Genomic DNA, 14,161 nt, shown 5'->3' with positions numbered 1-14,161 from the left:
CCGATCACCTGAGGTCAGGAGTTGGAAACCAGACTGGCCAACACGGTGAAACCCCATCTCTACTAAAAATACAAAAATTAGCTGGGTGTGGTGGCAGGCACCTGTAATCCCAGCTACTCCGGAGGCTGAGGCAGGAGAATTGCTTGAACCTGGGAGGTGGAGGTTGCAGTGAGCCGAGATTGAACCATTGCACTCCAGCCTGGGCAACAAGAGTGAGACTCCATTTCAAAAAAAAAAAAAAAAAGTCCTTTCATTTCTGTTTCTTTCTATTCCCTGTAGAATATTCTGGTCACTTTCTTTTGCTCATTCCTCAGTTTTGGGTGCCCCAAAAAGGAAAACGCCGTATTCCAGATGTGGTTTAATGAATACAAAGTAAGTGGGAGTCTTGCTGTTACACTAGAGTTTTATCCTTATATTAACTCAACTTCATCATGTTTTGATGCATATTGGGCTTGTCCTCAACCAAAACACAGAAGCCCATGGGTCCTTTTCACATCAGTGATGCCAAGTGGATCACCTTCAACCAGTCCTTGTGAAGATGGCTTTCTGAATGTCTTTGCATTTAGGCTTGTTAAATATAGTTTTGTAAGTACCTCCTTCAACACAAACCCTGTAATCAAAACCCCGATTTTGTCATCAAGCTTAGTTATTATTCTTCCCAGCTTTGTGCCCTCTTAAAGTTGACAAGCTGGCCTTCTGTGTTGGAGGGGACAGAGGTGAGCAAGCATAGAACTGGGGACTGCACCTTGGGGATTACTGCAAAATTATGTCTGCCTTTGTGGTTAACTTGTCCCATTGCCTACAAAAATCCAAAAAGGAATCGTTCTCTATTCTGTCAATAAAGACTCAACAAATTATTTCTTTCACGTTTCACTAGAATAATAGTATTCTGATTTTCAACAAACATTCAGGCGGGAATAGTGCTTCCGTAGTTTCTATTTGCAGCTTAATATTATGTGTCACATATAATGTTAACATGATATGACCCAGGATTCACATATACTAACTCGTTATGGCATTTCTTGTAGGAACAAGGCCTCTGAGTCTAGGATGATGAAGTTAAATTTATGTGAGGCCAAAAAATAAATAAAAATAATGGCTCTGCCCCAGTTGTTGCATAGCTATAAGGTTAGATGGGACCTGGATAGGTCATTTTATCATCCCTCTACCCCCTATTAAGTCATGCTACAAATCTGTCTTCATTTTCCTTAGGCCTTCCTTTGTCTACCTTTTTCAAAATTTTCCATAGACCATGTTTTCTGAGTTGTCATACACATTTTAATTTTTGAAGGTTTAGGGACCGTGTCCAATTCAATGTTCCTTGTTTGGCTTTGCCTCTTGGCCCAGATTTAAAGTTCTTGGATCTCTGATAAGTACTTAATGGCCTTGGGGACACGAAAAGAAGAGTGGGCCTTGCTCTGGATTAAAGGCTCAGAAACCCAGGGAAGGCGCCACATTCCCTGGCTGTGTTAATTAGCCATGCCTGTTGCTAGTAAGTCTCTGGAGATATTTTACTAGGATCACAGAAGCAATTTGCAATGCCCAGAGTGGGGGAAAAAAACAACACCCAGGCTTTATAAATCTCATAGAAAAGAACTTTGCCTTCTCCAAAGAATCATTCTCCTTATATTTAACATTATTTTTTTGAAACCAGAACAAGGGAACATAGAAATTGAACCTCTGTAATTCAAAGTGAACTATGGAAATGCATTTCTCTTTCCCCACTTGTGTAATTCAATTCAGTGTTCTTGCTCTGCAACAAAACCCTTACTATTAATAGCTGAAAGCATGAGTTTATAATCATTTTTAAAAATTCTATGGATCTTATCCATGGAATTTATTTGCTCTTCAATACTATCTTTCCCCCCAGGGACTCATTACTCATTTACACATCTAGAAAGTAAATAGTGTGCCATTAACTAGAGAAAAATGCAGCCTCCAATTCATGGCACCAGGATATGGGCTTTTTTTTTCGTTTCTTTCTTTCTTTTCTTTTTTTTTTTTCTTTTTTCTTTTTTTTTTTCAAACAAGACAAGCATTTGGAAACAGAATACTTTAAAAGGAAAAGATCAGAACTTGTTTTTCAATGAGTTGAGAACAACAGGCACCATTGTAGCCCAAAGCAAGGGTCTTAAAAACAGTTCAGGGGAAAAAACCCATAACAGACTATTACATATAAGCTGAAGATTTAGATTAAATATTCTTAAGTTCGAAATGGATTTCTATTTCTATCTTAACGTGTTTATCTATTTGCAAATTTAATCATGACTTTTAAAAAAGACTTCAGGGTTCTTATAAATTGAAAACATTGGTTGTAATTATTTTAACTAGAAATGGGGACATATTTTCATAGCAGCTATTGATCTGTGGCCTAATTGGCACCATAGGGAAAATTCTTCCCAGTATTCTCTGGGTTGGGAAGAATAGTACATGATCTGGTTTCATCAAAAGACTATAAGCAACATAGTGAGACCTTGTCTCTTAAAAAAAAAGACTGTGGGTCGAGTTCATCATAAAGGGGCAGCATGACTCCTGTGTGTATGACACCTATATCAAAGGACAGGCATTCCTGACTTATCATCATTAATCTTGTATGTGTTTCAGGAGTGCAAAGAATTGACTTCCCCCTATGTTTGGTTGGTTATGCTAGGTTTCCCTGGAGACCAGGGTAGAAAAGAACTATACAAGCTGTCACCTTTTTTTTTCTCATAGACAGCTGGATATAATGTTAATATTAATAATATCTGACATTTAGAAAACATTTATTTTGTGCTTGGTACAATTCTTGATGCTTCACATATATGAACACATTTATTTCTAACAACAATGTCAGGGAGGTGCATTAGTATTCCTATTTTACAGAGGAGGAAACTGAGACCCAAAGGAGGTAAGCTATTTCCAAAGTGCAAGCAATTGACTTGAGCCCATGTGGTCTAGCTTTAAAGTGGCATTAGCCTAAAAGAATATAATGTGAGATACATATATCATTTTAAATTATCTCATAGCTACATTTAAAAAAAGTAAACTGAAATGTATGAAATTAATTTCAATAATGCATTTTCTCTAGCTCAATATATTCTAAATATTATCATTTCAACACATAAAGTGTAAAAATACTGAGATATTTTACGTTTAAAACTCTTTTTAAGCTAAGTCTTTGAAATCCACTGTGTGGTTTGCATTTTCAGCACATGTCAGCTTGGATCGGCCGTGTTCCAAGTGCTGGGTGCCACATGTGGCTCAGGTCTACCAAACTTGAGTCAACATCTCAATGTCTCTTGCTCTGCAGTCACTCCTCTCTTTAGTTGGAGGCAGCTTCTAAGTCCAGAATTGGAGTAGAGTAGGGGATTAGGGGGCAGTTTATGGGAGAACTGGAAGCAGTAGAGCCCTTCCATCCTATTGGTGCCTTTGTGTATATTAGAGTAAGGGCCAGCTCTGGGATGACACAGTCCCTTGGGTTGACAGATGCTTGGATGGATGGCAGCCCTCACTCGCCCCCATAGGCCACAAGCTCCACAGCCACACACCACCACCCTGCCTGTGACCTCACTCAGTGGCCTCCTTGCAAGGACTCTAGGCCTATGGGGAAAGGAGTATGGAAAAGGCTGCCTGGACGGGCAGTTCTTGTATGTGGGCAGAGTGGGGCTGGGCGTTCATGTCAGGGAGAGAAGTAAGAGCACGACCTTCGGGGGGGGTGTCATGGTGTGGCTCTGTGCCACTGGGAGACTGCTGCTGGGCAGAATGATATGAGGCGCCCTCATCACTGTCCGGCACATAAAATGCAGAGGCCTTCCCCAGTCCTCAGCTGCCTTGAAACGGTGACTTGTATGTGTTTTCTGTTTTTCTGTTGTTTCTGGAGATAGTCCTCTCTGGGGCTACAGGCTCAGTCTTTCTTGCATTTTGTTACCTTTTCCTTCATTACAAACATATTGTTCACTAGATTGTAGTGGCTGATTGTAGTGGTAGATTGTAGGTCATTGTCCCTGTTTCCTGATGTCTTTCCTCTGAAAGGAGAGGGTTGCAGGGCAGCTAATGCTCTAATAAATCAAGTAGGCTTTAGATGACAGGGAGCTGGCAGTGGCCAGGGGACCAGGGTGGTCTCCCTAGTGTCCTGAGTAGCCCAGGATTGACTAGTGGGGGCGAGGCATCACAGGATTGTCAAGGGGGATCCTTCCGGTCATAAAGTGGGACCTTCCCTTACAGGTCAGTCTGCTACTGCATATCCAATATGCACACACTCTTGCTCTGCTCTGAAGTTATGTCAGAAAAAGCAATCCAAGCCCCCACCTCCTCAGTCACTCAATGTTATAGATGGATGGAGGGTGGGACTAGGAAGGAAAAGAGGATGACGGAGCAGATGTGTTCATAAACACGTCTGTACTTGCACCTTGCAGAAAGCATTTTCCCAGAAAAATTGTCACAGAAATAAAAACATTTAAATTACTGGTACATTTAAACTATAGTTATAGCTACTTTGAAAAAAACTATTTAGCAATGTCTACTAATACTGAACTCCCACATACCCCATGGCCCTGAGATTCTACTCCCAGGTACATATCCAATAGGGATGTGTACGTATGTTTGCCAAAAGACACGTACCCAAATGTTCATGGCGTTGTTTATCATAGCAAAAAAGTAGAAACAACCCAAATATCATTGGCAGGAGACTGGTTAAAAAAGTTATGTGTAGTCCCACAATATACAATATGTGTATTGTATACATATATAACACAGTAACAAGAATGAACAAATTGCAACAATAATATTGACGGTTCTCTCAAATAAAATGTTGAATAAAAGAAACCAGACACAAAGGAATACATGTTACCTCATTTCATTTATACAAAGTTCAGAAACAGGCAAAGCTAATCTATGGTGTTAGATGTCAGGCTAAGATATTTGATATTATAACCCACAGCATATAGCACCTATATCACTGAATGGAAAGGATAATGAATCAGTTTCTCTTTTTCTTTTCTTTTTTTTTTTTTTGAGATGGAGTCTGGCTCTGTTGCCCAGGCTGGAGTGCAATGGCGTGATCTCAGCTCACTGCAAGCTTTGCCACCCGGGTTCACGCCATTCTCCTGCCTCAGCCTCCCGAGTAGCTGGGACTCCAGGTGCCCACCACCACGCCCGGCTAATTTTTTGTATTTTTAGTAGAGATGGAGTTTCACCGTGTTAGCCAGGATGGTCTCGATCTCGTGATCTGCCTGCCTCAGCCTCCCAAAGTGCTGGGATTACAGGCGCCGGCTCCATGAATCAATTTTTCTCTTACTTTACATAGAGCACGCTGATTTTTTTCTTTTCTGTTAAAGCCTATTTGCGACCCACTGCATGGATTTTATGATCTTTAAAGGGTTGTGATCTATAATTTGGAAACCATTGTCATTAATACTGGTCAGCCGGCCGGGCGCGGTGGCTCACGCTTGTAGTCCCAGCACTTTGGGAGGCCGAGGCGGGTGGATCACGAGGTCAGGAGATCGAGACCACGGTGAAACCCCGTCTCTACTAAAAATACAAAAAAAAAAAAAAAATTAGCCGGGCGCGGTGGCGGGCGCCTGTAGTCCCAGCTACTCGGAGAGGCTGAGGCAGGAGAATAGCGTGAACCCGGGAGGCGGAGCTTGCAGTGAGCGGAGATTGCGCCACTGCACTCCAGCCTGGGCGACAGAGCGAGACCCTGTCTCAAAAAAAAAAAAAAAAAAAAAAATACTGGTCAGCCTCCCAGAGTAGCCCAGAAGTTACCTAATCTCTTTAAGCCTCAGTTTCCTCCTCCATAAAAAGAAGAAAATAATGGCGCCCCTCTCATAGGGCAGTTGCGGGATTGGATGCGTTAATGCATATTAAGCTCTCTCTTGGCACAGTGACTGGCATGAGAGCATGCTTGCATGTGAGTGCACACACACACACACACACACGCACATACTTTTATTAGTAGTTGTATTTCTAAATACATCCAGGTCTTTCCTTGGGCAAATAAACACTTTAAATCCCTGTTCTCAGGACTCACTGATAACATGAACTAATCTTCCAGAGGAGAGTCAGAGGTGACTCATTACTCTAGGGAAGCCAAGTTCCTTGGTGATTAGGACTTCTGGGATTTCCACCGAGACGTGGGCTTCTTTAAGTTTTTTTCTCTTTTCCCATATGTTCTACTGGGCTGTTTTCTTATCTGCTCTGGTCTTTTGGCCAGGACCTGAGATCATTTGGGCTGATACAGTGTAACTGTACTTGCACAATCATTGCTTTTAAAAAGTCATCTTAGCTCGGGAAGTGTTGGCCTCTGCTAAGAGCAAGCCCTCCTACTTGGCCATGAGATCTGACCAGCTCCCATTGCTTCCTCCAACAACAAGGGCTTTATGCTCTCACGCAAAAAGACCAGCTGTCAGCTTAAATTTCCCTAATCCAGCCAGATCTCAACTCGGCCAATCAACAGTCGCTATCTGGGGGAAGCCCATCTGTGAAATGCAGCCGTGCCCTTACTGGAATGACATGTCATAAAAATTAGTTTGGGCACTAATCTAAGGAAGCTTTGTGCTGAGTCGAGGGACTGAGAGGTCCCGGTTGGTGTCCTTCTCTTTGCCAAAGAGCTGGACCAGATGTGAAGTGCCCAGTTTGAAAAGACAGAAAGTGCCTCCACTTCCTGTTTCCCTTCACCCTGAACCCCTTATGATGCTGTCCTTGGGATGAGGGGAGACCCTTACACACTCCCCCAGGTCTTCTTCTCTGGGCAGCTGGTTCCTCTGTCACCCAAGAGGGCTAAAAGGATGGACAGAAATATATCATATTGCTGTTTTGGTTTTTTTTTGGTGGAGATTTGTTGGTTTTTAACTGCAAGATTATATTACTAACTCATGTTGGCTTGTTTGTTTAAAAAGGACAAACAAACTCATTCCTATGAGAAAGACTTTTCTAGTGTATGTTGCCCCTCTCATCTCTATAAAAATAGTTGTTCCCAAAACATATTTTTTTAAACTACTGAGAACAATAAAGAATCTAGATTTTCATTTTGTTATAGTTTAATGGCCCAGGTGACTTTTCCCCTCAGACCTACTGTCCTGACCTGCTTGCTTCCTCAGTTTACACCACACTCTCTCCTTACTTCCTGACCCTTTAATTATATCCTCCTTTTAGCTCCCATCTCATGACTACAGAGGGACTTGGGGAGATGGGCAGCTGGTGCTTGGCCAGAGGCAGAACTGAACCTGGCTTGCAGGTGGGTGCCCGCTCACCTCCCAGCTTGCTGAGCATGGTGGGAAATGTGAGAAGGCCTGGAATGTGGCCTTGACTTCAAGGATCCTGAAACTTGGGTTAGGAAATGGTTTGTGCACACGTGAAGTTTCCCAACCATACGTGACAGAATATGAGTGCTACGGAGGACAGCAGCATAACAAGGGCATGCCGACTCCACATACTGTGTCTGGCAATCTTGTTGCCACTATTTCTCCATGTTTGGATCACATTTATTCAGTTTTTAGTGATTTTTAATTGAGGACCTACCTGTGTACCCTATATTGTTCCAGGGGTCATGGGATGCATTTTATTGGCAACACCTTACCATTCAGGCTGCCTGGAAGTGTGCACAGGGCTGACTTTGACCAATTAAAATGTAAACTTTATAGAAATGAGCTGAAAGGATCAGGAGAAGTCCTCTTTACATCATTAAGTAACTGAATAATGTGCTTCCTCTGTGCCATTTTAAAAAATCATCATGCCTTCAATCCTAACATTGCAATTGTATTTTCAGACAGTCACGTGGACATTTTTACACTTGCCGATTTTTCTCTAATTTTAAATGATTTTGAAATATTTCCTCTGAGTATAGGTTCTTTTTTTTTTTTTTTTTTGAGACGGAGTCTCGCTCTGTCGCCCGGGCTGGAGTGCAGTGGCGCAATCTCGGCTCACTGCAAGCTCCGCCTCCCGGGTTCACGCCATTCTCCTGCCTCAGCCTCTCCGAGTAGCTGGGACTACAGGCGCCCGCCACCACGCCCGGCTAATTTTTTGTATTTTTTTAGTAGAGACGGGGTTTCACCATGGTCTCGATCTCCTGACCTCGTGATCCGCCCGTCTCGGCCTCCCAAAGTGCTGGGATTACAAGCGTGAGCCACCGCGCCCGGCCTGAGTATAGGTTCTTTCCTAGAAGTTTATAAGTGTGAGTTCCACAGTAAAATTCAGGAAAAAAAGCCCATCACATTTTAATTTAAAGAAACCAAACCTACAGATTTTTTTTGTTTTTTTAAAAAGCATTTTCCTTGCACGAATTAGGAACATTTCAGACTTAGTTATTTCTACTTTTTAAAAATTTTAAACTAATTTTTGGAATAAAGGGAACTAATCAATGTTTTGGCCACATCTTTGCTTCAAGGCAATATAATTAATCAGATTGCTATTTTAAGTTGGCCTGGTGCTGCATTGCCAGCTTTATAGTTTGAGGGGCTTAGGAAATATTTTCTAAGGACTTTGTACATACATAATAATGTTAGACCAAAAGAAAAAAATCAATGCATGAGTTAAAAACCGCATATTTATCCCATTTTGTATGGTGAAATTTGTCTATTATATCATTTAACAGCAAACCATGAAGCCTATCACACTATTTTGGAGAGTATAGCATTGACTAAAGTGAGGTTGAAATGAATTAAAACTGAGAGAGAGAGAGAGAGATTTAAAAATATTTTATTCATTAATTCATTCACTCACTTATTTGCTTATTCATTAAACACGACTAAGGGCTCATTAACACATTAGTAGGCGCTATAAAGCAGAGTATGACATTTCTCTCAAGCTCTTGCGATCCCTTTTAAGCTACCCTTCCTCCTTTCTCACATTCTGGCTGACTCTCCTTCTAGAATAAGTGGATCTCTACTGCAACTCTGCACAGCCACGCCTAACCTCCTCCAGACACTCTTCTACCTCTATGCCTTTGCTTCATTATTTCTCTGCTCACTTATCCAAACCTCATCCTTCTTTTCCTAATAGCTCAGCTCAGGCCTAGCTTCAAAAAATAAGCAACTTGTATTGAGCTCCAATATAGAGCTATGAGGGTTCTTCCCCATATAAAGAAGTACAAGATGCAACCAGGACCATGCAAACCCTGCCACCCTGCTTAGGAGCTATGAGTCTTGCTTCAAGCTTAGAGGATGTTGGCAACATATAGCATGTATGTAATACCAGACAACTGATTCCTACCATGAGTGCTACAGGAGGTTGTGGGATGGAAAACCACTGGAAGCTTCTTAGGAAACTGAGATTTAAATTTTGAAAATAAGATCTGGGTGGCTGTGAAAATGGGACAAGACATTCCCAGTGGGTATGAGAAGCTACCTACTCCAAGAAGGCCCAACCCAGTGGGTACCAATTACTTGCCCCCTAATGCACACATCTTGAGTTTAAACTTTGTCTCACAAGATTAACTTGTATGCAGACTCTTTAGCAGTGGCTTAAAAAAACAAAGGTGGGGCAGTGTTTCTGGTTTTTCTATTTTTCTCCATCCTATTTTATTTTAAGCTCCTCATAAAGAGACTCATATCTGATCTCTAGTTCAAGTTGTCCAGGTGTGCCCTGCCTCGTAGACAGACTGTGAAAGAATTAGCAGATTATAAGAATTTAAGCTCTTGTGGATATATCTGTGGCAATGGGGCCAGCTCCTGGTGTGAACTGAAAAAGGAAGAGATGAGAGAGACCTGTCACTGGGCTTTGTCCACAAAAAGTGTGAGAAAAAATACGAAATCATTAAGTATTGATTTATACTGGTTATACTGCAGCATGAATGCAACCATAAAATCCAGGGGAACAGTGAAACAAAGCCAAAATAAGAGTGAGGATAAGTATGGTAATTCAGAGGAAGTAGGCTGCTTGGGTCCCCAGTGGTGGGGAAATGAGTGGATGGGAGAAGCACTGGGTTGAGGAGGGTGCTGGGTGAGGCCGGGGCTTCTCTGGCTGCAAATGACATGAGCACTGTCATGTCAGGAGACCTCAGACAGCAGCAAGCTGTAAGAGTGGCTGGGCTCAGCTTCCTGTTTAGTTTCCCATCTGCTGACTTTAAGTGTTAATATCTGCATTTAGGCAGTAACTGTAAAGTAAGGGAATCCTTGATCAAGCTTTCCTATTTATGTTGTCTTTATCCCGACTCTCTCCCATGACAATACAAATGCCAGCTAAGCCAGATTAACAAAGATGGGAACACTGGACTCTTCCTGGAGAATTCTGGGCTTTCCTGCATGTTTTTCTAAGATCCATTGAGAAGAGTTATCCAAATCTTGAAAATAAAGAAAAAAGATTAATGTGTACCTTTTAATCTGCTTGCCCAAAAGTCATCTGCTATTCTAGGGGGAGGTAACATTGTGTGTGTTACTAATTAGGGCCCAGACTTTGTAAAGTTTGATGTTATCCCATAGAAAATGTTACGCTGCTAATGACATCTGTCCAGAAAAAAAAAGGTAACCCCGATGGTTATGGCTTTATTGCTCTGTAGGACATTAACCAGTTTGGTGTCTAACTTTGCACTCTTATTCCAGAATGACTTCCAATGACTATCCACGTGATGGTTGTCATACTCTTCTTTATTCCAGCTTCGTCATTCTGCTTCTTCTCTCATTGAGTTAAATAAATCTTTGATATGTGCTCACTATATGTTTTATGAGAGTTAAGTTTTTAACTTAAAAAAAATTATACTTTGACAAATCTTAGAAGTCGACTTGGTGTAATAGATTTAATTTGCTGGTTAACAAAGATGGCTTATGATGTATCTTTGTTAATATTAAGAACCTGAAAATCTTGCAATTAGCATTCATAATTTTATACAATGTATTTTATACACTTCTATGCATAAGAACACTTATAAGAAATAACTAAGAGGAACCGGCATTTTGTAAACCATTGAGTTTTGAATAAGGTTAGCAACAGAACCAAATAATTTTTTAATTTGCAAGAAAAGTTCTTCTGCTACTCTGCAGAACTGTTCTTCCCTGCACCCATCTAATTGTGAAATTCTTGCAAGCCTTCAAGTCAGGAAGCATTTCAAATAAAAAGAGGACCTTTAAAAAATGTTCCCCTGGGGAAAGATTTTCCCCCTTCTCCTCCCCCAAAAGGACTCATAATTCATTTCAGCTGCTTTGTATTTTCATGGCATCATTTTTAAAAATAGCAATAGAAAATTGAGACTTTATGGGAGAGGCATCAAATATAGGGCTAAATGTTATTTTCTCTTGGTAAGGCCTAGTACAGGATTTTATTAGCCGCTGATATTTTGTGGGAATCCTGAAATATCTAAATTAATTGTCTTCTTTAAACATTTTTTTTTTCTGAGACAGGGTCTTGCTCTGTCTCCCAAGCTGGAGTGCAGCGGTGTGATCATGGCTTACTGCAGCTTTGACCTCCCAGGCTCAGATGATCCTCTGGCCTCAGTCTCCTGAGTAGCTGGGACCAGAGGCATGCACCACTACACTCAGCTACATTTTAAAATATTTTTTGTAGAAACGAGGTTTTGCTATGTTGTCCAGGCTGGTTTTGAAGTCCTGAGCTCAAGCAATCCTACCACCTAGGATTTTCAAAGTGCTGGGATTACAGGCATGAGCCACTGTGCCACCGTGCCAGTACATGGATCTCTGTACTTGCCTGGGCAAGGGGTGAGAACCTGTATCTACAAAAAATTTTTTTAAAAATTAGCTGGATGCAGTAGCACACACCCGTAGTTCCAACTACTCAGGAGGCTGAGGAAGGAGGATCCCTGCAGCCCAGGAGCTTGAGACCACAGTGAGCTATGATTATGCCACTGCACTCTAGCCTGTGCCACAGAGCAAGACCCTGTTTCTAAAGAAAAAAAAAAAAAGATATTGGGGTCAACCATCACTCCTAGTCTCTCCATGCATGAGAAACTTCACCTCTAATATAACTCCTTATAGTAGGTTCTCTGACACAAAGTAGTTTTTCAGTAAAGAAAGTCTGTTGCCTTTGCCCCGTGGCTGTCTCACTTTGGACCTTTGCCACCAGTGCTGTTGGAAATCCTCTGACACTCTTTAGTCACCCTGGTTTAGTCTCCTGCTATTAAAGCTGACTGTCCCCAAACCCACCGTAATGAAATATTGGTCATTAATATATTATTAAGTCGTGGCAGCCCCTGCATCAATATTAAATAACTATGGTCTGCTTGAGTGCTTACCATGTCCTGGGTCGCTGACAGGGTGTGATCGACCAATAAGACTGAGACAGGAACTACAGCCATCACCCCATTTGCCATGACGAAGAGCAGGGCTCTGAGACTGATGAAACTTGCCTCCAGGAGAAAAGAGGAAGCAACAATTGGGCCACGCCTCTCGACAGACAGAGTTCTTCCAGTTGTTGTCTCTAAACTTCTCACCCCCAAGAAAGTTTCACAGAGAAGTAGATTGCACAATCTTAACACCAGCCTGAGCCTTGGGTCCAGCTTCTTATCTGTAGTCCAGTCTACTTCTCAGGAATGTCTTTCTAGGCCATTGTTTACATTATTTCAAAACCAAGGAGCTACGAAATTTCTGAGAGTCCTAAGCCTGGAACCTAAAGATTGCAATTCAAGGCCAGAATTTGCCTTGTTGTCACTATCAACTCACTCTTCTCTTTATTATCTGCTAGCTTTGAGGGCTTTTGAATTCTTAAGACATATCTTAACTCTTTTCTCGGAGCTTTTAACCTTTTCAGATTTTTAAAAATAGTTTTGTTCTTTCTTTGTCCTTAGATATCTAGTAATGCTTTCTCAGAGTTAACTTGACTAAGTTAACTCTTCTGGGATTTCATAGTTTTAACTGGCACACAGTGGGAGGTCAGTGTGTGTGTGTGTGTGTGTGTGTGTGTGTGTGTGTGTACGCGTGTATGTGTATAAAACAGACATCAAAGGTTTCAGGAATTATTGGTCCTGCCAAAATTCTGAGTAGCTCAGCTCATATTTACTCATGCACCTTCCTCTTCCAGCTCGTCTGCACTTCTTCCTTCTGGTTCTCATGCTGGCAGGTGTATTAGTCAGGGTTCCCTGGAGGGACATAACTAATGGGATATTATATATATAAAGGGGAGTTTATTAAGTATTAACTAACATGATCATAAGGTCCCACAATAGGCTGTTTGCAAGCTTGAGGATTAAGGAGGGCCAGTCCGAGTACCAAAAGTGAAGAACTTGGAGTCCAGTGTTTGATGGAAGGAAGCATCCAGCATGGGAGAAAGATGTAGGCTGGGAAGCTAGGCCAGTCTTGCCTTTTCACGTTTTTCTGTCTGCTTCATATTAGCCAGCAGCTGATTAGATTGTGACCACCAGATTAAGGGTGGGTCTGCCTTCCCCAGTTCACTGACTCAAATGTTAATCTCCTTTGGCAACACCCTCATAGACACACCCTGGATCAATACTTTGCATTCTTCAATCCAGTCAAGTTGACACTCAGTATTAACCATCACAGCAGGGCAAGGGAACACACAACATGATATTATCACAATATTTTTACCACAGCAAATTTAAGGTACCCCATCCACACAGATGCCCATCAAAATAAAACAGAAAAGGGAATAGGAAGCAGGGGATGAGGAGTTAATTTCTTTTAGACTTGCTGCTTGAACTTATTCAGACTCCTCTTAGACCTGGAGCTGACTCTTTTGTGATATTCCTTTCTCATAGACCACTTTTTCTACTGAGAGCTGGCTTGGGGTCAAGAAAGGAAGAACAAACTAGTACTTAAATGAAATAGGATACATTTGAATAGGTCTTTTAATTTTTCCAAGTATTTAATCTCTATTAGCTATATTCTTGTGGCATCCATATGAAGACATAAGTAGCAAATTTTAAAGAATTTCTACTGAAGTTAGAAAACTGAGTTCATCTAATCTTTTCATGCATCTCTAGAATTTAGGAGATTGATGCTCAGAAATGATTATAATTGTTTTAGTAGAGGTGCCAGCTACTGTGTCCATAGAAGGATCTATCTGTAACTAAATTCCTTGGTATGGCCATGAATGGTAAATCTCACCTTTCTTGAGGCCCCTCTTAGCATCAGTTTCCCTGAGCTTCCCTGCCTTTCTCACCTTTCTTCCTTTGTCAAAATAAGATGATATTTTTCTAGATCTATTTATTCATCCAACTAAATATCTCCATGCCTCTGAGATGCCTATGTAACCTATACGACGAAAAGAGCATATTGAATGA

The sequence above is a fragment of the Symphalangus syndactylus genome, chromosome 18, assembly GCF_028878055.3.
Source record: "Symphalangus syndactylus isolate Jambi chromosome 18, NHGRI_mSymSyn1-v2.1_pri, whole genome shotgun sequence".
NCBI classification, from domain to species: domain Eukaryota; kingdom Metazoa; phylum Chordata; class Mammalia; order Primates; family Hylobatidae; genus Symphalangus; species Symphalangus syndactylus.
The sequence above is the reverse complement of the archived record's forward strand: the minus strand, read 5'-3'. Positions refer to the sequence as shown.